Source organism: Puma concolor, chromosome D2, assembly GCF_028749965.1.
Source record: "Puma concolor isolate L17-30 chromosome D2, mPumCon1.1.hap2, whole genome shotgun sequence".
In the NCBI taxonomy this organism is placed as follows: domain Eukaryota; kingdom Metazoa; phylum Chordata; class Mammalia; order Carnivora; family Felidae; genus Puma; species Puma concolor.
In genome coordinates, this window is record NC_141677.1 from 17,701,339 (window position 1) to 17,723,658 (window position 22,320).

Here is a 22,320-nt window from a genome sequence, read left to right on the forward strand (position 1 = left end):
CACACACACACACACACACACACACACGCACACACAGAATCCGAAGCAGCTCCAGGCTCCGAGCTGTCCAGCACAGAGCCCGACGCGGGGCTCGAACTCACGAACCGCGAGATCGTGACCTGAGCCGATATCAGACACTCAACCGACTGAGCCACCCAGGCGCCCCAAGATTTCAGAGTTCTTAATCACGGAAAAGATTATGATGTCATCGCCACCAGAGATAATTTTAAAAAATTTAAATATTAGATCCCGAAGTAAGTGTGTTAAAAGCCTAACAATTTCGGATTTCACGAAATCGCATTAATCTTCCCACCCTGTGTGTGTTTAATCTTTCCACTGCCCCTTCTTCCCTTCTGCTTCCGGCACTCCCCACACCCTGCCAGAACTAGTCTTCCAAGCTGTCTTCCCATCTCCAGCCATACGCCTTTCTTCCTTCCCTCCCCACACCAATCTATCCTCTACACTTCTTCCAAAATGACCACTCTAAAACACACATCTCATTATGTCCATCTCCTATTGAAAATAGTACCTCCTAAGGATGTCCAAGTTTCCCTAGTGTAGGACTTCTGCAAGACTCTTTGATGGCAAGTGACAGCAATCCAAAGCGAAGTGGACGGAACGAAAGGGAAAAACAAACAAACAAACCAAACAAAACAAAGGATTTCCAGGTTCGCATAGGGAAGGATACTGTGGTTCATCAAATCAAAAGAGCTGAGGAGTTGGAATTTCAGAGTCAAGAACTAGGGACTGGAAATCAGCAGAACACATGTTCTTTCTGTCCATGTCTCATGTTTACTTGTCTTCGTGTGGCTGCTTTCTTCTTTGGTCAGAGTCTCTTCGAGTGTTAGGGAGGATGGCCGTTGCCAAGTCCTGAATCCCCACCAGCAAGGCCAGTAACGTCATTAAAAAGATAACCTCTCCTTCCTGCCATTTACATATCAATCCCCGGGAGATTCTGATTGGTCCGTCTTTGAGTCAGGTGGACCCACCACTGTGTGTGTTTATGTGTGTGGTCCCCAGACCCAGTAAAGCATGGAAGAAATTACCCAGAGTCAATGCAATGCTGTCCCCAGAAAAAGGAGGATGAGAAAGCACAGTGGTCGGATACAACATAATGGCCACTAGCTTCCACTGCTTACCGAACATGGCACATAACGACCTTACAGATCTGGTGCCTAACGATCTCTCCAACTCCACTTTTATCCACTCCTCCCTCGTGTTCCATGTTCTTTTTTTTTTTTAATGTTTATCTATTTTTGAGAGACAGAACGTGAGCGGGGGAGGAGCAGAGAGAGAGGGAGACACAGAATCCAAAGCAGGCTCCATCCAGGCTCTGAGCTGTCAGCACAGAGCCCGAAGCGGGGCTCGAACTCACGATCCGTGAGATCATGACCTGAGCCGAAGTCGGACGCTTAACCGGCTGAGCCACCCAGGTGCCCCTTGGGTTCCGTATTCTAACCACAGTGAACTGCTGTGAATTCTTGGATGCCTTTGGCTATCTCTTATCTCCAGGAGATCACACCTACTGCTCCCTGTACCTAAAACACTTTGCTGGCTTGTTTTACAAATATAATCCTTCCGTGGCGTGCTTAGGTGACTCAGTCAGTTGAGCATTCTGACTTCAGTTCAGGTTGTGATCTCGTGGGTCATGGGTTTGAGCCCCACGTAGGGCTCTATGCTGACAGCTCAGAGCCTAGAGCCTGTTTCAGATTCTGTGTCTCCTTCTCTCTCTGTCCCTCGCCTGCTCCCTCTCCTCTCTCTCTCTCTCTCTCTTTCTCTCAAAAATAGACATTAAAATCTTAAAAAAAAAAAAAAACTCCCTGACATTCTTCAGTACTCTCCTCATACATCACCTCCTCCAGGAAGTCGGTTTTGATTTATGGATTTTTTATTATTTAGGGATAGTAAGGCCAATAGATCAGGAGATAACTTTCATTGAAAAGATACTTGGTTACTAACAGACCCCATAAGGAGGGAGCATGCCAAGTCACCAGGGAGGGATGGGACAGGACACAGGACAGCAGCAGCGTCTGTCAGGATGGGGCTGGGGATAGAGCCTTTATTGTGGTTTCTGCAGGTAGAATGGGGGAAGCAGGGACAGCAGGTTAGGACCGGCTGGTTTGAATACTTTCGGCAGGTGCTGGGGCATAGGGGCTGTCCCTGCTGCTACCTGGCCCTGGTATGATCTGGTCCCTGAATGTGCGAGCTCCATAGGAGAGGCGGTTAGGGATCCGACTCTGGATTCATTGCTTTGCGTTTAAAAAGCACCGCCCCCCCCCCCTCCAGGTGACTTGTTTACTCTGTCCGGGAATTGACCAACCCTGGGAGGGGCAGTCCTTCCGGGGTCAGCAAGGCCCCAGATTGTCAAAGCATCAGAAAACAGAAAATAAAAGACTTGGTCGCTAGTCTTCCCTGACATTTTTTTCAGCCTCTTCCCCTAAATCAGATTTATGCAGCTCTTCTCTGTGATCCTATAATCACTTGTACAAAACTCTGTCACAGCAAGGTGGAGGTGCCAGCAACAGCTCCAGCGAACTTTGACCTTCGAATTCCTTCTAGGGAAGTGGCTGAGAAGTTTAAGCTGCTTGAATTTAGATTTAATGGGTATGTGACCTCACTTTATGCTGATAGCCTATAAGACTGCACATTGAGTCGTTGCTCACGCGTCTTTAAAATATTTTTTCATCATGTATTTTATTAAAGTGCTGAAAACAACACTCTCGATGTGCTATATCCTGAATTTCGACACGGTACCGGCCGCCCCCACATTGACTCATGCGGCCACCGTTCATTCATACGTACAGAAGCTATCTCTTTTCTGTGCATTGTGGTGCATATATTTGACCTTCACAATACGCAGTTCATTAACAATATTTAAACTCTGAGATGCCCTTTTAAACCGTTCAGGCCTGTGGATATCTGTGCATATAAAACCTGTAAAATCTTACGCCAAGATGTTACTTGTGCACTTGGTTTGTGCCAGTGGGCATAGCTTGATTTGTGTTCGTCCCTGAGGTCTTCATGCTTTCAATGGGACGCGATAGCCAGCTATACGATAGCAAGTGAGGGACTAACACATCACGGTGTACATTTCAGCTACTCTCCGTTTAGGGACGTGAACATGCATTTGGCATTCTTAGGGATTCAGCTTTGAAGCAAAGATTTTTATCATTCTTTTCTTCGAGCTTTTGGGTCACTTGAATTCCCCCCCCCCACTTTTAAAAATAGAATTTATTGGGGCGCCTGGGTGGCGCAGTCGGTTAAGCGTCTGACTTCAGCCAGGTCAAGATCTCACGGTCCGTGAGTTCGAGCCCCGCGTCGGGCTCTGGGCTGATGGCTCAGAGCCTGGAGCCTGTTTCCGATTCTGTGTCTCCCTCTCTCTCTGCCCCTCCCCCGTTCATGCTCTGTCTCTCTCTGTCCCAAAAATAAATAAACCTTGAAAAAAAAAATTAAAAAAAAAAAATAGAATTTATTTAGGTTCTGCTATGGACTGAATGTTTGCATCCTCCCTTCAAAATTCATATGCTGGAACCCTAATCTCCAGTGCAATGATATTTAAAGATAGAGCCCTTGGGAGGTAATTAGGTCACAAGGGTGTGGCCTTAATAATGGGACTAGTGCCCTTGTGAGAAGAGACAAGAGAGAGCCAAATTCCTCTTTCTCTGATCTCTACTGTTAGTGTTGAATTATATTCCATTGTATGGATGCGCCATAGTTTATCTATCCATTTCCCTACTGAAGGACATCTTGGGTAGTTCCAAGTTTTGGCAATTATGAATAAAGCTGCTAGAAATATTTCTGTGTAGGTTTTTGCGTGGACATATGTTTTCAGCTCATTTGGCCAAATACCGAGAAGCACGATTGCTGAATCTGATGATAAGAATATGTTTAGTTTTGTAAGAAACTGCAAAATCGTCTTTCGAAGTGGTGGTACCATTTTGTATTCCCACCGGCAATGAATGAAGGTCCCTCTTGTTACACATTCTTGCCAGAATTTGACGTTGTCAGTGTTTTGATTTTTTGCCACTCTGACAGGTGTGCAATGGTGCTGTAGTTTCAATTTGCACTTCTTAATGACACGTGATGTTGAGCATCTTTTCATTTGCTATTTGCCATCTGTAGATCTTCTGTGGTGACGTGTCTGTTCAAGTCTTTTGCCCATTTTCTAATAAGGTTGCTGTTTTTTTATCGTTGAGTTTTAAGAGTTCTTTGTATATGTTGGATATCAACTCTTTTATCAGATATGTGTTTTGTAAACATATTCTCCCATTCTGTGGCTTATCTTCTTATTCTCTCGATCAATTGGTATTTTTGCTCAAAAAAAAAAAAAGGGGATGCCATTGATTTCAAAAGTCAAAAAGTGCTGTTTTGGTAGTTTTCCAGACTATAGGTGAATCTCCTGGTTTCATTGATAAAGTTTCATTAGAAGTTAAGTGTTCACATGGGGTGCCTGGGTGGCATCTGACTCTTGATCTCAGCTCAGGTCTTGATCTCAGGGTAGTGAGTTCAAGCCCTGCATTGGGCTACATTCTGAGAGTAAAAAAAAAAGAAAAGAAAAAAGTTAAGTGTTCACAAAAGACATACAGCAAATAGTCGCAAAACCGTGACTAGAACATATGTCCCTAACTACCATGTGATGATTCTTTCTTCTATTTTCTTCTATGAAACACTTTCTTGGTTCTTTTTTCTTACAAGATGATGAGACACAATCATGAGTGCCAGGATTCGCCCCTAAATTAATCTATGGCCTTCCTTTTGCATAATCCTCTAGCTGTTGGGATTTCTGCTCAATAGATTTTCAAGGTGACAGAGAGACTCAAGCAGACTTAGGGCTTCTGTCCCTTTTTTTTTTTTTTACATTTATTTATTTTTGAGAGACAGAGCACAAGTGGAGGAGGGGCAGAGAGAGAGGGAGACACAGAATCTGAAGCAGGCTCCAGGCGCTGAACTGTCTACACAGAGCCTGACACGGGGCTTGAACTCACAAACCGTGAGATCACGACCTGAGCCGAAGTCGGACGCTTTACCGACTGAGCCTCCCAGGCGCCCCTTCTGTCACTTTAATAAAAACTTTTTAGGGGCACCTGGTCTGGCTCAGTCGGTTGAGCGTCCGACTTCAGCTCAGGTCACGATCTCGCGGTCCGTGAGTTCGAGCCCCGCGTCGGGCTCTGGGCTGATAGCTCGGAGCCCGGAGCCTGCTTCAGATTCTGTGTCTCCTTCTCTCTCTGCCCCTCCCCCGTTCATGCTCTGTCTCTCTCTGTCTCAAAAATAAATAAACCTTTAAAAAAAAAAAGTAAAAAAAAAAAAAAACTTTTTAGAAAGTATTTCCTTGAGTTAAAATTGGCATTGTCAGACAGGTGTGTGAGTCTGAAGCTATTGTTTCTGAACCCTCACTTATTTCACTGATATTTGTTGGAGTCTGCTTCAATAAATATTTAATACTCAATATGAGTATCAGTTATTATATAACAAAATATTACTATATGTATTAATATGTAATAACATAATGCAGAATTATAAAATAATATATGATATTAATATAAATATGACACACTAAATATAATATGTGAAATATAATCATCATATTATATTATCATATCAATAACTAAATGCAACCAATAAATAGGTAGGCAGGTCCTATACAAGACACAAGAGGCAAACAGTAGCAAAGAGGAAGTTCTCCCGGCCCTTCTGACGTTATATATTTTTTCCTATGATATTAAAGACAGTTATTTTGTGAATTGGTGGGCCAAAATAACTGATTTGTGTGTAAGCCCCTCCTAAAAGGGTTCCCAATCTGTCATTTACTTTGAATACTGTACATTTGACTCAAAATCATGGAAAATGGGAAGAACAGCTCTAGTCTGGCGTGAGCTAGACACAAAATAAAGTGAAATGGCGTGACTTACAGAAATCGCTTACAGCAATTTACTGGGAGGCTGGGTCCTTGAGAGAACGCAGGTGCAAACCGAAGGCACTGAGGGTATTTGTGGGTGTTTCGGAAGGAGTGTCCATTCAAGGACTTTGGTTCACGTATTACTGTGCCTTCCAGACTTTGAAAAAGCAGAGACCGGGAGTGAACTGGGCCGTGTGAAAGGATTGCGGACTTCATCAGCGATTCAGGATGCGGGGCCAGGACGTGAGGGTGATCTGGCTGCGACGTCTGTCACCCCATTGATCGCCAGGGTTGATTTGGCTGATCTGGCTGGCTAGGCAGGTGTCCCCTTCCTCCCTCACCACTCTGTGCGTGTCCCTCCAGAAGCTGCGTGCTAGGTCGAACAGGACGACCTTCCCTGATAGAGGACGGTTCTTCAGTCAAGGGTATACGAGTTAGAACCTCCAAACAAGCTCTCACGGATGCAGGGCCAGAGGTGCGAACGTCGTCAGTGAGGCAAGGAGCTGGGGAAGGTGGCATAAGTGTTACGTATCCCGGATAAGCCATTCGGGGGTTGCTGGCAAGTTTCAGTTTCTGAAGATGGAAACATCAACTTACATGTTAAGTCCTTAAAAAGACGCTAAAAAGCTAAGCGAGTATCCATCCATCATTTGACAGTGAGAGTATAAGCAGGTGTTTTCACCTAAGTAGAGCTCCCCCTACCCCACATCCGCCCTTCCCTATGGTCACTGAGGTTTGCTGGGATTGCGTGTGGAGATACGCAGAAACAGAGCAGAGTGTCCCAAAGGGAAGGGGACAGCAACTCTCCATGTTCTTTTTTTATTTTTATTTTTGAATCTTCATTTATGTATTTATTTACTTTGAGGGGGAGGGGAGGGGAGAGAGAGGGAGAGAGAGAATCCCAAGCAGGAATCGACACGGGGCTCGATCTCACAACCGTGAGCTCATGACCTGAGCTGAAATCAAGCTGGCTGAACCACCCAAGTGCCCCAGCTCTGCTTGTTCTAAGACTGACATCAAGTAATGGAGACCATCTTTTTCAAAAAGGAAGTCAACGTAATCCCACTTGGGCCTGAGGTGACATTCCCACGGGGACTTCCGTCCCTATAGCCGGGCCGTAAGTCTCAGGGAAGACCACAGGTACCACCGAAATCGAAGAAGTGGTTCACCATCTGAGTCGCGATGTCGAGATTTTTTTTTTTTTTTTGAATCCACAGTTAGAAAAAGTCTCTTCCTTTTAATCTTCTAGAAGCCAGGCCTAGGAGGAGCCAGTCCCTAGGAGGGACTCCAGAGGGGTGCTTCTTCCTTAGTATGGGGAGAACGTTCTTCTTGTCATGAAAGTTGGGTCAAGACGCTTAGTGTCTGGGTGGAGGAAGGTACGGTGGGGGGGGGGGGGTGCGGAGTTGGCTGGACAGAAGAGGCCGAGGCAGGCTCCTGGCTCCATACGGTCTGTGTGTGGCATACAGATGACCCAGCGTTCCTCCAGCTTCTTGCGAGGAGCGGGACAAAACCAAAAACCAAGGGTTGAGGGGCAACAGGATGCAGGGACTTGATGATAGCAGCCAGTCTCCAGCAGGGGGAGCCCACGAGACCCACCCCAGGGCCATCCGCAAGCCAGCACTGTGAGGAAAAACCTCCAGTGCCACAGGATACAGCGGGAAACCAAAGGCTTTGGGCCCCACTGCCTCCAGTCCCAACCCACCCTACACCCAGACCCACGATGGGGAGGAGGATGAGGTGTTTAACCCCACCTAGGGAGGGAGCTGCACTTGGAATGGTCTGCAACATTCTACTTAAACGAGAAGGTGCTGAGATGCGGGAAGTTTCCCAACTCACTCTCCCTACAAGGCAGGGCGCCACAAGGAAGAATGGACAAGCCAATGGAGAAGCCATGTTATCTTTTTCCCACTGATGGTAGCATGCACCCTCTCCCTCCACCGAGTGGGGGCAAACACAGACATGTGCCAGAGTCACTCTGATAATCAAGCCCCCGAACCTGCGTGGGGCAATGAGGCCGTGAGAGAAAAATCGCTGTGGGAAGGCAAGGAAGCCGACTTCGTTCTGGGTCGTGTGGCAGCTGACACAGAATCGCTCTGTCCGCCATCCCAGCAGGCTGTGGTAAAATGGATTGAGAGACCCATGTCAGAAAGAGCAGCCTAAGTGTCCGTCTTACGGATACGCAAAATGTGGTAAATCCATACAATGCAATATTATTCAGCCGGACAGAGGAAGGAGCATGGCTAACGTGTCTCACGGTTCATGCTGGTTCTCGGCTGGGACCTCAGCCGGGGCGAGCCTGAAACCCTGCATGGGCCCACCAATGTGGTGTTTCCTACTGTCTGCCCTCCCAAAGGACAAGTGTCCAATGTCAGAGCACGGGGGACAGGAGTGGTCTGAGTTAGCTCTTATACTAAGAGTAGCTTCGGAAACTTCTGAAGACCCATCTCATCATCCCGGTAAGACTCCCTGCCGTGTGGCCATAAAGAAACACCTATGACATTTATCCCGTGACCCACGTATTACTTTCTAGAATGCCGAACGTTCAGCAAAGCTAGTGAGTGGTCGACTTATTTGCGAGCTTGGGTTGATGCTTCTTGCCTTTAAAAGCCAACTACTGTAATGGCTCCTGTAGATGGGTACAGCCTTTTACAAGTTTCAAAGCACTTTTAGTTCTTCCCCTATCATTTTATTATTTTAGCTTCTGAAAATAATGCGTATCTGTCACCATTCTTTTTTTTTTTTAATGTTTATTTATTTTTGAGACAGAGAGACAGAGCATGAATGGGGGAGGGGCAGAGAGAGAGGGAGACACAGAATCGGAGGCAGGCTCCAGGCTCTGAGCCATCAGCCCAGAGCCAGACGCGGGGCTCGAACTCACGGACCACGAGATCGTGACCTGAGCTGAAGTCGGACGCTCAACCGACTGAGCCACCCAGGCGCCCCATCGTTCTAACTAGTTTGGGCAGGAAAGGGCTTTATTAAAACATTATCAGGGGCCTCGAAGAGCCTGCAGGGGGCCAAGGCCAAGTTTTGGGGCTGTACCACCCCAGGACTGCCCAGGGGAGACACCGCAGTGACACCCCAACAGTGCACCCTGGATGGAGCCACGACGACAGCTGCTCAGAAAACTCCAGTCCTTTGCCTCCTTCCTTAGAAGCAGATCCCATTGGTTCTTCTTGCCCTCCCACCAAAGCCTCACGCGGGTAAGTCTGATCGGCGGAGCTCAGGTCGCTAAGCTTGCATCGGGGACAAGGTAGAGTGAGAAAGTGCTTTTCTGGCTTCTCTTCTGGGGACAAAAGGTACAGTGGGAAAATTCCTCAGATGTAGGAAGAGTGTCCAAGGGATGCTGGCAGTCATAGATGATGACAAACACGATGAAGTGTCACCAGACCAGCGGAGGTGGGGTTTTAAGGCCTTGAAATGGTTATTGTTGAGTTCTTGATGATTACAGACAATCATTTACTGTAGATTCACAAGAGATCTGATAAAAGAGCACCAGTTTAGATTTCTCTAACCAATAATGTCCGTGTACTGACCCTGTGAGAGTTCTTTGAAAGACCTGGCCAGCTTTGGTTGCCACAGTTTCCCGGTTTATTCTTTCAAACCCCGTTTGAAGCAGAACTTAAAGCTCTGTACTCACTGGGTGGCTGCATAATTGTTTTAATTCGTTTATTAAACACAATTCTCTCTCCTCGCTTCTGCCCTGCTCCTTTGATACACGCTCTGCAGCCGGGTCCCTAATGGATATGATTAGTGCTTCCCACCGCGTGCGGCATGGGAGGGATGGGGTGTTACATCGCTAAGCCGGGGACACATCCCCATTTTATGTGGCAGGGACTCAGGCTGTTTCTTCTGACACGCGGGGCGAAGTCAGCAAGAGGATTCTTTAATAGTTTCATGCGAGCTCATTCTGCTCGTCACACGCCAAAGGGGAGCTGGAGACCAAGGAGGAAGATAGAGGGCACAGAACAGGTGAGGCACCTTGTGTCAAACGACCGTCCCCTCACCACCCCCACCACCAGCCCAGGAACTTAACTGTGTGCATTTGAACACAGACATCCCAAGACAGATCGAAGACAGGTCCTTGGCAACAAGTCAGAACATAGACGAGGGAAGGTGCCAACGAAACATCCTTCTGGGTTCTAACCCGGACAATAGATACAGCTGAATGCAATCAAATGTGATAGGCGTTTAGGGCGAGATGGGTCAACATGGCTTAGGTTTAAGACTGAAACAGGACTCCTCGCTTCCTGCACCCTGGATTGAGAAGTGATTCCCAGGGAGTAGTCTACCCAGCCCAATGCACCTTTGCTTGCCCCAATGATATGAAGATTTTTGTCCTGCATTTTCTTTCGGAGGTCTTCTGGTTTCAGCCTTTATGTTTAAGCCCATGATTCGTTTCTAGTTAATTTTTGGATACGGTGTGAGGTTAACGGCGATCATTTGTCTTCCCATGCATCCAGCCAATGAGAGAAATGCTTTCCAGCCAGTCCCCGAGAAGAACAAGTCTGGATCTTTCCCAGTGTATTCCTGGCAGTGGTCCAGCATAGCTTCTCTTCTGAGCAGGCCAGTGGTAACTGATCGAGTAACTGGAAGAAAATCCTCAAATTTAATAATATCTCCTACTGGGTTTCTAATCAGTTTCAATGGTGGTTCGTGCGTTTTATCCATTTCCCCTTTTCAAACTGATTCCTGTAGACCACATCAATTCACCTGTTTAAATCAAGCCTGAGGAAATGATAAGGCAACAAGTTAAAGTACACACAAGAGTCGTATTGGGGTGCCTGGGTGGCTCAGTGGGTTAAGCGTCTGACTTCGGCTCAGGTCATGATCTCACGGTTTGTGGGCTCGAGCCCCACATCTGGCTCTGTGCTGACAGCTCAGAGCCTGGAGCCTGCTTCAGATTCCATGTCTCCTTCTCTCTCTGCCCCTCCCCTACTCGCACTCTGTCTCTGTCTCTCAAAAATAAACATTCAAAATATCAAAAAGAGGGGTGCCTGTGTTGCTCAGCCGGTTGAGTGTCCGACTTCGGCTCAGGTCATGATCTCGCGGTTTGTGAGTTCGAGCCCCGCGTCGGGCTCTTTGCTGACCGCTCAGCGCCTGGAGCCTGTTTCAGATTCTGTGTCTCCCTCTCTCTCTGTCCCAACCCACTCGCGTTCTGTCTCTGTCTCTCTCTCAAAAAAAAATAAATAAACATTAAAAAAAATGTTTTAAAAAAATCAAAAAGAGTTTCATTAAGTACTGAACTTTTATTCTTAACCCCATGGCTGGACAAAAGCCCTATTTTTTTTTTTTTTTTTTTTTAGCAGAAATAGAGCAGGCACTGGTGACTTGGTTGGTTGAGCCTCTGACTCTTGATTCTGGCTCAGGTCACGATCCCAGGGTCGTGGGATTGAGCCCCATATTGGTCTCCCCACTGAGCGTGGAGCCTGCTTAAGATCCTCTCTCTTTCTCCCTCTGCCCCTCTCTCCATTCATGGTCTCTCTCTCTCTCTCCAAAACAATAAATGAAAAAAAGAAAAAGAAACAGAGAAGGCACCCTTTTCCCATCCTATGCAATGGTGTGCATAGAAGCCATGTCCAAATAAATCCTAGAACCTAGATGTCATAGAGAAGAGAACAGCCATCAGTTTGATGAACCACTGGAAATGGGGATCTTTGCAGCTTTGGCTCATAACACTTGACTGGTACATTCTTGGATAGCAGTTCATTATTGGTGTGTATAAGATTACTTAGAGAGTTTCACCTGAGGAGCAGAGGTGTGTTGTAGCTGTTTTAGGAAGAATCTAGAAATTCCACTCTTAAAAACACCAGGCGTCTAGCCTTCCTTTCGGCCGGGACTGCCATCTTCCAGTAATTCGCCAAAATGACCCACACAAAGGGAAAGAGGAGAGGTACTCGCTGTATGTCCTCTCGGCCTTTCAGAAAACACGGAATTGTTCCTTTGGCAACGTACATGCGAATCTACAAGAAAGGTGATATTGCGGACATCCAGGGAATGGGCACTGCTCACAAAGGAACGCCCCACAAATGTTCCCATGGCAAAACTGGAAGAGTCTCCGACGTTACCCAGCATGCTGTTGGCATTGCCGTAAAGAAACAAGTTGAGGGCAAGAGTCTTGCTAAGAGAATTAATGCACGTGCTGAGCCCGTCAAGCACTCAAAGAGCCGAGACATCTTCCTGAAGCGTGTGAAGGAAAGCGATCAGAGAAAGAAGGAAGCCAAGGAGGAAGATACTTGGGTGCAACGGAAGCGCCAGCCAGCCCCACCCAGCGAAGCACACTTCGTGAGAACCGAAGGAGAGGAGCCTGAGCTGCTGGAACCCATGCCCTATGACTTCACGGCATGAGAAATGTAAAATAAATAAATAAATAAAAGACCTCAAGACCGTAAGAAACAAACAAGAAAACCCACCCAGCATAGGAGTATCGAGGAGAGGCTATGATGCTTTTGAGTGGTCAGGGAGAGCTCCTGGAGGATTTGGTGCCTGATGCGATCATTGAGTCCCGAAGAGGGCATGACAGAAGGGATGACGCGGGGAGCAAGGGCACAGAAGGAGAGTGGCGTGCCTGCGGCGGGTGGCGATTAGGCTGGCGGGTGGGGCATGGAGAAACTGTGGTCCCGGCAAGCAGCCCAGAGACAGGCGGCCCCCCTAAATCCTGAAGGTACACACACCCTATTTCCCTGACTAGGATATCACGATTATGAGATGCGTGAGTATTTTGTATGGTACTGAATGGGAATTTTGCCTGTCAAACCGTGACATAGCTTTCATGGTAAGACGCGTCCCGATTTCAAAGATGTTAAAAGGTGTGGTAAAAGCGTGGTCGGTCAGTGTGGTAGCCAGCCTCTGGGGTGACCGCAAAGATTTCCACGTCCTGGTATCAGCACCCTGGGCTGTACCCTCCCCCATTCGGCGGGGCGGACCAGACTTTCTTATGCCGAAGGCAGCTGCAACGATTTGGGGGCATGAGAGCTAGGTGATAATAACAAGGTTTGGGAAGACGGAAACCGATCAGGGCTTGCGATAGGAATTTGAGCTGGAGAGGTTATGAACGCCGTGGCTTATTTCCAGCAGGAGGACGTCAGTTTCGACTTAGCAGAATCCTCATTTTCTTGTCCTTCAGGCCACCTGCCGAGCTCAGCATCGAGGCGAGCCCGGCTTCTCCATTCCCAGTGCCTTGCTATCACCTCACTCCAGTTAGAAATTTCTCTTCCTGTTGCCACGCCCTCCCTCATAACAGTCCTTCCATGGGACCATTCCAGCAGCTGAAGTCCGTCCGGGGCAAGTATGCTGAGAGCCCAGGGCCAAAGCGGGACCAGGCTCTGGGAGAGGATACAGTGTGTGCTAAGTCCCTGCAGAGGGAGGACAGGGCAGGAGGAGCTCCTGAAGGAGTCGTCAAACAGCTGACTCTAGATGAAAGTCTACAAGAACAACAGCTCCCTACAAATAAATTGCACATAATCTGATTCGGCTCATACTTTCGCTAATAAGGCACGGAGCCTCGGCTTAAACACGCGATCCATGGAAGGGTCTCGACTTCTGGTCCCCAGTCCCCCAGGCCAGCCTAGTAGCACCTGCAGACCACCTCTGCCTCCATAAGAAGAAAACTCAGTGTCCACCCGCAGTGAAGTCGAACATCCATGGAGGGGGGAGACAGCACCTGGTTCCTTAGAAAGCAGACTCCCACTGGGGTGTTTTGCTCACTTTTTTGATGAGTTAAAATAGGAGAACTCAGCATGAGAACTTGGAGGAGAACTCCCGCATTCACCTCAACAAAAATCGTTTTTTGTTTTTTTTTTTTTTAATTTTTTTTTTCAACGTTTATTTTTTATTTTTGGGCCAGAGAGAGACAGAGCATGAACGGGGGAGGGGCAGAGAGAGGGAGACACAGAATCAGAAACAGGCTCCAGGCTCCGAGTCATCAGCCCAGAGCCTGACGCGGGGCTCGAACTCACGGACCGCGAGATCGTGACCTGGCTGAAGTCGGACACTTAACCGACTGCGCCACCCAGGCGCCCCCAAAAATCATTTTTATACGTGGGCGAAGGAGAAAAGGATTCAAGTCTGGTTTACTTTCTGTGACTATACTCAGGGGGAAGTTAGCAGGTGAACTCTACGTATTTTTATAAGTCCGATTTAAGAGAGTCAGAAGATTAATGTTATTGGTTCAAGACTATTTGTGTAATTAGCGAGCGCTGGTACAGATTCCTTCACCTTGCCTTAGGAATTGTCACAATCCTAAACAAGGGGAAGAAATCCACTCGCTTGCATTTTGTAATCAATTTCCTTCCACGCACGCCTTTTCTCCCTTCCTCAGGAAGTCACACGGGTGACTGTGGTACGTCCCACCACCTAGGAAGAAAGCAAAACTCACTTTGTGTGTTAGTCACACAATCTGATTGAAAGACCTGTTTACAAAATTAATAGCAGAGTTTTCTTTAGCAACCTGCACATTTTATTAAGCGTCATTTTCTTTGCTCTACGTTTCACACAGACCAGCTCTGCGGGGTTCTCTCTCTGGCAATATGGCAATCTAATTACCCAAATCACCCTTCTGGCTAAAAATAACTATAAAAGGGTTGAAAATCAAAGTCTTCTTCAAAGTGCTGATGAGCTGGCAAGACATCAAGACTTGGACCGTGTTGCATCCACACGACTCCTGACACAGAATGCTACGGGCACCAGTGACAGTCACAACAAAGTTTATTGCAATGAGAGGCAAGGCCGACCGATCGGGACCAACACTCTTGATAAGAGTGCGGCCTCGAACAGCCGGGGTGCAGAGTTTTTATGGCCGATCACATCCTTTTATCATCACCTGGGAACAGAACAGAGAAACAGTTCCCGGACGAGTTAGAAACAGTTGCCGGATGAGGTGATTATTGTAGACTTTCTGTCGCTAAGTTGCAACCAGTGGATCTCCTTGACCTTGCCCTCTGATGCTCTTTTCTTTGAGCTTTTCTTTCCTTCATTGGTGAAGCCGGATTTACAAGGGTAGGACGCATAATTTACAAGAGGAAAGCAAGGAAGACCCCTTCCCACAAAGCTGGGACCCCAGAGAACCACACCTTCTGTGTAAGCTTGACCTGGAAATATACCCAGCTCTCCCTGCCACCACACCGCAGCACCACAGGGAAAATCACCCAGTTCCTTGGTGCACAGCAGCAGACGGGGAGACCACACCCGCGGGAAGTTGTATCGACAGACCAGACCCTGCACACATTTGCAGCAGCGTCACACGGCCTGAGGGCTGGGGAGAACAACCCTCGAGGTAAAATGCGGCTCGCAGAGATACCCCGCTAAGAGTCTCCTGGGCATCTGACAAAGTACGTGAAAATCTGCTTGAATTCCAGAAGAATTAGGAGCTCTTAACTCTCAAAGAACTTCCTATTTCCAAGGAAAACAAGCAGCTCACAGAAAAATATCATAGATGTTCAAGGAAACACGGTAACATGAGCGAGAGCCATCAGAAGCAAACAGTAGAAACGGACCTGCAAAGATTTCAGATCCTGGAATTACCAGACGCAGAATTAACATGACCATGTTTCCGATGTTAAAAAATAAACAGGGGCGCCTGGGTGGCTCAGTCGGTTAAGCATCCGACTTCGGCTCAGGTTGCGATCTCGAGGTCTGTGAGTTCGAGCCCCGCGTCAGGCTCTGTGCTGCCAGCTCAGAGCCCGGAGCTTGCTTCGGATTCTGTGTCTCCCTCTCTCTCTCTGCCCCTCCCCCACTCATGCTCTGTCTCTCTCTGTCTCTCAAAATAAATAAAAAATCATTAAACAATTTTTAGAAAATAAAATAAACAAACTTTAACAGTTTGAAAAAGAATGAGGTTGCATGTCTAGAAAGAAACGTAGTAATCACAGTAAAGAGCTGAACGCATGAATTTAACCCCACATTAGACATGACTGAAGAGAGAATTGGTGAAGAGGAAAGCAGATCTTAAGGAGTTACTAAATGTCCCACAGAAAGAGGAAAAAATGGGGCATTTGAAAGCAAAGTTATGAAGCCGTAACATGACGGGGGTGTAACAAAAACATCAGAAGGGAAGGAAAGAGATAAGACAGAAGAGATGAAGCAAAGGCAATATTTAGTGACATAATGACTAAAATTTTTCGAGAACTTTCAAGAGACACAAATCCACAGAGGTCCAACAAATGCCTAACGTAATGGAACTACAGGAAAACAATGACGGGAAGGAGGTCTTAAAAGGGATCGGAGGGTACCTTCAAAGGAGCAACCATCAGATCAGCTGAATCTCGATGGCAACCGTAGAAGCCAGACAAAAACGAAATGTTTTCAATGTGCTGACAGAAAATCACTACATGTGCACAGCCACAGAAACACACACCTCCCGCCAAAATGTATTTCAAAGATGAAGGCTAAGTAAAGACATTTTTAGGCTAATAAAAAATGAGCTTGCCACCAGCAGACCCTGGAGAATTTAGGGAAATTTTAAAGCGTGTTCTTTAAGTAGGAGGAAGGTGATACTAGATGCAGGGAATAAAGGGCAAAGAGACTGATAATTATAGGGACACCTGGGTGGCTCAGTTGGTTGAGCATCTGACTCTTGATTTCGGCTCAGGTCATGATCTCACAGCTCGTGAGATCGAGCCCCGAATACGGCTGGGTGCTAACAGCAGGGAGCCTGCTTGGGATTCTCTCTCTCTCCCTCTCCGCCCCTCCCCTACTCGTGCTCCCACGTTCTCTCTCTCAAAAATAAACAAATAAACAAAAAAGAGAAAATGCTAATCATATGGGTAAATTTTTTTAAATTTTTTATGTTTATTTATTTGAAAGAGAGAGAGAGAACAGGGAAGGGGCAGAGCGAGAGAGAGACACAGAATCCGAAGCAGGCTCCAGGCTCCGAGCTGTCAGCACAGAGCCCGACGTGGGGCTCGAACCTACGAACTGTGAGATCATGACCTGAGCCGAAGTCGGACGCTTAACCGACTGAGCCACCTGGGCACCCCTGTGGATAAATATTTATAAGGGGTGCTTAACAGTGATGTTTTGTGGGTCTAAATATGATGCAAAATTAAAATACATAAAAACAATAGCATGAAATACGGCATGTGACAAATGGAGTTTAAGTATTCTGAAATCCTTGAAATGACTGGAAGGAGATAAAAATATTTATTAACTCTAGGCTTTGATATGTTAAATAAGCATTAAGGAAACAGCAGAAGAATAAAAAGAATGTATTATTTCTACAGTCAAAGGAAAACTTAGAGGAAAAATCATATTAGAAAAAAAAAGGGAGGGTTCCTGGCTGACTCAGTCAGTAAAGCATATAACTCTTGATCTCTGTGAAACATTTTGAAAGTGATATAGAAAAATATCTTTATGACTTGAGGAAAGACAAGAATTTGGATGTAAATTAAAAAAAATTAAATTAAAAAAAGAATTTATTAAAGAAAAAGCAGAAGCCATAACTTAAACAAACTCAACAATTTGAAAATTAAATTTTTTTTCAAATCAAAGACTCAGACTAAAGAGACAGACAACCTTTGAGAATATATTTGCTACACATCTAGTCAGTGAATGATTAGTGTATGGAAAAATATATATATATTATTGAACATTTTCATATCTTTGGGAAAATGTCTATTCAAGTCCTTTGCCCATTTTTAAATTGGGGTGCTTGTGTTACTGTTCTTATTGAACTGAAGAAGTTCCTTACATATTCTGGATATTAATCCCTTGTCAGACATACGACTTACCAATACTTGACAGTTTTTTGTTTTTGTTTTTTTCCAGGAAACAAAACCCAAAATGCTCTGAAAATCTATTACCATTCAACTAAACTCCTATACTCAAACTGAAAGAAATGATGTATGAAAGAAGGGAAGAAAGACCAGATACCAAAAACCTGGATTTCCCTGCTTCCATTTACCTCTTTTCTTATAGCAGCTTTTCTAGATTTTCCTCCCTCATTTTATCAGAGATGATTCACACATGAGCAAAAGTCTCTGTTCCATAACCTAACTGATCTTCCTGACCTACGATGCTGGAAGCAGAGAAACTGATGATAAGAAAAATAATATGGCAGTAGGGCTATTTATGGAACCAGTTTACAGAACACATATGATTTGTCCGTGTACCAGGTTAGGCACCACGCCTGCAAGGCACAGGTATTATTATCCCCATTTCACAGGCAAGGAGAATGGGACTCAGAAATGATAAGCCTTTTGCCCAAGGTCACGGGGCTGTAGGCAGAGAAGTCAGAATTCCAGCTTGATTCCAAAGCCTGCGTTCTCAAGTACTGAGCGGTATTATCATCCCGGTGCCCAAAGAGAGGAAAATCCTACTGAACATTGGCTGTCCACCCATTAAGAAGGACTCTCTCTGGTCTACCTACTGGGGAAGGCATGCACTTTGACCTTGCCCTGCTGTTCCACAGCCAGTAACAATGACCAACACTGATGAGATAGAGTGCTATCCGCTTTACGTCTATCGTCTCATTCAATCTTCCAAATGACCTTCTGAGGGAGTCGCTAATACTATTTCCTTTCATTGAAGAGGAAGCTAAGGTTTCGTTACGTTAGATCATTAGCTGACAAGTGCAAGGGAGATGTATACCCAAGCTGCCTGATGTCCAAGTCCACGCTGAGAGCCAGGGGACGGAGCCGGTGAAGACGGGTGGGGGCTGGGTCTTGCCAGTGGCCCCCTTCAGCAGAGCAAGAGGTAACAAATCCATCCACCCGGCCCTTCTGTAGTTTTGTCTGTAGCTGCGAAGCAGGACGGAGAGCACATATCCAGTCATTAGGATCTAACACTGATGTAGCCAGGGCCCCATGTTACGTCAATCAGCATCATTTCCCCCAGGCTTTGGGTTCTGTGCCAATCCTGGGACAGGCCTCTCCAGGAACAGACGGTGGGATTCTTAGATGCTTCCACTTGAGCTGTGATAGGCACATCAACATGGAGGCCAGATGCAGACCCTGAGTTGGGCTAATTTATTGCCAAGACACGGAGCTAATTGGCACAGATGGTCAGCTCTTGTTTCAAGAGGGGAAGGTCATCCCTTCTCAGAATGCCTGGCGGTAGCATAAGGTTAGGGTCAGCCTGGGGGAGCTTGGAGGGACAACATGGCTGCCTTTCATCCCGTTTCTCTTATGGCTTCCTGCAAATCCCTGGGATGCGTGTTGGAAGGCACTAGAAAACTAAAGCCCACCAGGAGAGATTCAAGGATGAAAGAACAGGATCGTGGTGATCGTGGTGGAGAATGCTTAGTCACTCTCTTGAATTCTTGACCTCTACATGTTACCTTTAAAACTCTTTGTTTCAATATCTTTAATATTAGCTTTTAGTAGCCACGCTGTTTATTTGGACATTTATTTCCCATTGTCTGCCCTCTGCATTCTAAGGTAAGAGAGTCCAGATGGAATTGTCATTTTTCAAACCCTGGGAGCCAGTGACCAGCCGGAGAGCACTGGGCAGGTCACTTCTGCTCCGTTCACTCCAGTCCATCACCCCCCACCCACATTCTCCCCCCAAACTATAACATGCAATAACTAATGCCTTCGAAACACAGATGCTTTGAAGATTATGATGCTGCAGAGAAAAATACGAAACCCATGATCTCCCTATGACTGAAAGTTGTTAATGTCCTAGAGAGGTTTAGGAGTCTAAAGTAAAAGTTGAGGGATGCACCCAAATCACTCTTCGCTCTCTCTCTAACCCACAAATCCTCGGTTCACGGAAAAAGTCCTCCCACAAAATCACTGGAAATGCCATTCTGGCGTTGCTGCCGAAGCTCCCCGTGTCACACGGATCAGAAGCGGGTTAAGCTGTATTTAAAGAATCAGATGTGTGATGTTGAGAATCAGCTTATGACAGTTCATGTTAAGAGGTGAAGTATTCTCACCTTCTTTCATTTGCAGACTTAATGATCTCAGGGTCAAATTTGAAGCATCTGTAATTCTGTGCAAGTGCAGTTTATAAAACTCTTTGCACATTCTTAGGTAAAGGCAGGCCATAAAGAACATTCTAGAAAACCTAGGTAAAGAATGCCTTACAAAGGCAAACTTGTATAGTTTGCACAAGATTGAAATGGTGCAGGTGGGTGGCTTTGTAAGGAAAAGGCGCCATGATGCATCAGGGTGCTTGGGGAAAGTTCTAATGCAGTAACATTGCGGGGGTCCGAACAAGCTCTGTCTGCCAGCATCCTTCTCAATCCTGGTACCCCTGGTGCCTTGATGTGGACACCCAGACTGTCCCTTTCTCTCTCTCAATGTTACCTTCGGGAATTCTGACAACATTCTCCCTATATTTAAACAGACGTTTTGAAGCCAAGCGATCCTAGTTTCCAATTTCATCAATAATTAAAATCCTTGAGAGTACTTAAGGAGCTCTTTCATAAAAAAAAAAAAAAAAAAAAAAACATGGTGTGATATAAACATATGATATCCATTTTAACAGCTGTTGTATTATTATTTGCCGAAAGGCTGGTTAATCAGACCAAGAGCCTTTTAATCCGAATGTGAGTGAATCTAAGAAACAAAAGAGATGAACGTAGGGGAGGGGGAGAAAAGGAAGAGAGAGAGAGAGGCAGACAAGTCATAAAAGAGTCCTAACTCTAGAGAACAAACTGAGGGTTGCTGGAGGGAGTTGGGAGGGCACGTGTTGGGATGAGCGCCAGATGTTGTATGTAAGCGATGAATCACTAAATTCTACTCCTGAAACCAATGTTACTCTATGTGTTAACTAGAATCTAAACAAAAACTTGAAACAAACAAACAAAAAGACCGAACAACAACAACAACAACAACAACAACCCCGAATATGAGTTAGAAAGGGGAAACACCTACCTGGATAGAACTGTTATGGAAAAAAGGCAGTTATAGCAAGGAAATGGGTACCTGGTGATTCACATGAGAAAACACTAAGGAAGAGAGCTGGATGTAAGACTTAACGACCGCGGATGTTTATTACATAGAATTTGCGGAGTAAATAAAGTGCACTGAGTCATAACAGTGAGTCGTAAATCTGATGGTCCTGGAAGATTGGGACGATACTGTTTACAACGGAACCCAGGACTCAGGGGCTTGTTCTTGGCAGAAGAAGCTGTTGAACAACAGCATGGATTTCTACTGTGTGTCTAGAAATCTGGACCTGGAAATAGGGTCTCAGCGGGGCATAGAGGTAAGGATCGGAGAAAAGAAATGACAAAAGCAACACCCCAGGGGCATATTCTGCAGGCCACCTGATCAGGCAGAGGAAATGGGTAGTAAAGTTCTAACGCAGGGGCGCCTGGCTGGCTGGTTCAGTTGATAGAACGTGCAACTCTTGATCTTGGGGGCATGAGTTCGAGCCCCACATGTGGGGAGCCTACTTTAAAAAAAAAAAAGTTCTAATGCAGTATGTTACAGCCAGTGATCCTTTAGCCGAAACTGCAAAATCCACAAAGCTCTGAAAAGCTCAGTTGGTAGCAAAACCTGACTCGACGTGAAGCTTTTTACGTTCTTTTGGTGGTGGTGGTGCTCATTTTAGTAACTTTCAGTTACGCAAAATACACACACACTCATTTTAATTTTAATATCTTTGATTCCTAGCTGTGATGGTTAATTTTTGGTGTTAACCTTACCGGCCACAGGGTGCACAGATTAAACATTATTTCTGTGTGTCTGTGGGGGTATTTCTGGATGAGATAGCATTTGATCTGGTGGATTCGGTAAAGCAGTTTGCCCTCCCCAGTGTGGGTGGGCACCATTCAGTCTGTTGAAAGCCTGAACAGAACAAAAGGTGGAGGAAGGAAATTCACCCATTTTATTTTCTGCCGCACTGCTTGTGCTGGGACTTCTCAGCTCACCTTCTCCAGCTCCTGGACTGGGACTCACCATCCGCTCTGCTGGTTCTCAGGCCAAGTCTCTGTGATAATTAGACTGGCTCCCTGGGTCTCCAGCTTGCAGATGGCAGATGGTGGGACTATTCACCCTCTCGTGAGCCAGTGTGCGTGCGTGTGTATGTGTGTGTGTGTATACAAATACATATTATACATATTTGTATGCATACATATTTGGTTTGTTTCTCTGGAGAACCCTAATGCACTTTCCCCTGGATTAATCTGCTGATTATATACGTAAGTAAACTTCTTTTGTTGACGCAGAAACACATGTAAAAAGTGTACAAGTCATCAGCACAGCTCAAGTGAATTATCTCAAAGTGAACACAGGCGTGTAAACCAGAACAGAGGTCAAGAAATAAAATTACCAACGCCCCAAACCCTTCCTTTGTGTCACTTTCTAGTCCTTGTCCTCACCTGCCTCCCCAAAGGAGAGGGTACAATTTCTGAACCAGTTAGCTATCGTCACAAGAATGCAAAGAACAAACCATTCCAAAATACAAGGCCTCGTTGAAGACAGCAGTCACTCTTGCCATGGATGTGCGGTTTAGCTAATTTCACTTGGGTTCATTTA

The 22,320-nt window shown here is 46.0% G+C and overlaps 1 pseudogene; it reads left to right on the plus strand.

Annotated features, from left to right (window-relative positions):
• The first annotated feature begins 11,743 nt into the window (after positions 1 to 11,743).
• On the plus strand, positions 11,744 to 12,244 carry LOC112851568 (large ribosomal subunit protein eL21 pseudogene; annotated as a pseudogene).
• Positions 12,245 to 22,320: the final 10,076 nt, after the last annotated feature.